Raw genomic sequence first — 1,537 nt, 5'->3', positions numbered from 1 at the left:
AAAGTGGATAAAGAGAAACACTTTTAACTGATGGTATATGGAGGGGATTATAATCAATGTAATGAAACAAGTTACATGAATTGTTGAATGTGAAACTGATGATGTGCCCTGTAAATTTTCACTCAATCCACAATAAAAACCTTAAATTAAAAAAAAAAAAGAAAGAAAATTATAAACCAATATCCCTTATGAACATAAGTGTAAAAATTCTCAGAGCAATCCACCAATAAATAAAACCATGATTTAAAAAAAATCACACAATCATATCAATTGATGCAGAAGGAAAGGTGTTTGACAAAATCCAACATTCATTTCTGAAAACAAAACAAAAAACACTCAACAAAACAGGAATAGAAGGGAAATTCCTCAACATCACTTTCAATAGTGAGAAGCTGAAGTCATTCCCCTGGAAAACAGGAACCAGACAAGGATGCCCTGCATCACCCCTACTATTCAATATCATGCTGTAAGTCTTAGCAGAGCTATAAGGCCAGAAAGAAAATTTAAAGACATCAAAATTGGCAAAGAAGTAGTAAACTCTCTCTCTTTACCGATGATAAGATCGTACGCTTAGAAAATCCCAAATACTCCAAAAGAAAATTATTGGAACTCATAGATAGATTCATTAAAATGGCAGAATACAAGATACAAGCCCTCAGAGTCTTCGTGCGAGCCACTGCTGCCGCCGTCAGTTATGCCAAACCTCGAGTTCTCTGTGGACATAACCTGTGAGGGCTGCTCTAATGCCATCACTCGGGTCCTCAACAAGCTGGAAGAAATTAAGTTTGACACTGACCTGCCCAACAAGAAGGTTTGCATCGACTCAGAGCACAGCAGAGACACTCTGCTGGAGACCTTGAAGAAAACAGGAAAACTGTTTCCTATCTTGGCCCCACGTAGAAGGGCCTGGCACAGGATATGAAGGATGAACCAAAGAGGGCAGATGGCACCCTTGTTCCACCTAACTTTTCATCTCTGCTAGGATGGCGGATCCTCTCCTTTCCTGACTTCCAGAAAGACCTGGGACCTTGCAGTCCTGCTCAGTAATGGAAGTTCCTGTGGATCTCACCCTGCTCCACCCCAGCTTCCCTGCAATAGTCAAGCTGCTCTCATTGGAAAAAAAAAAAGAAAGAAAGAAAGATCAACATAGAAAAATCATTCAAAATCCTTTACACCAATGGAGAGAGCTCTGCAAATGAAATCAGGAGGAAAACAATACCATTTACAATAACTATCCAAAAGATGAAATGCTTGGGAATAAATCTAACGAAAGAAACAAAAGACATATACAAAGAAAAGTATAAAACACTACTACAAGAAACCAAAAAACAACTGAAGAAATGGAGGAATATACCTTGCTTATGGACAGGAATACTTTACATTGTGAAAACAGTATTCGAAGCAATCTATAGATATAATGCAACTCCAATTCAGATTCTAACACCATTATTTAAAGGGATGAAAAACTAACCACTAACTTTATATGGAAAGGAAAGAGACCCTGGATAAGTTGTTGTTGTTAAATGCCGTCGAGTCA

This window comes from Chrysochloris asiatica, unplaced genomic scaffold, assembly GCF_000296735.1.
Source record: "Chrysochloris asiatica unplaced genomic scaffold, ChrAsi1.0 scaffold00030, whole genome shotgun sequence".
Classification (NCBI taxonomy): Eukaryota; Metazoa; Chordata; class Mammalia; order Afrosoricida; family Chrysochloridae; genus Chrysochloris; species Chrysochloris asiatica.
The sequence above is the reverse complement of the archived record's forward strand: the minus strand, read 5'-3'. Positions refer to the sequence as shown.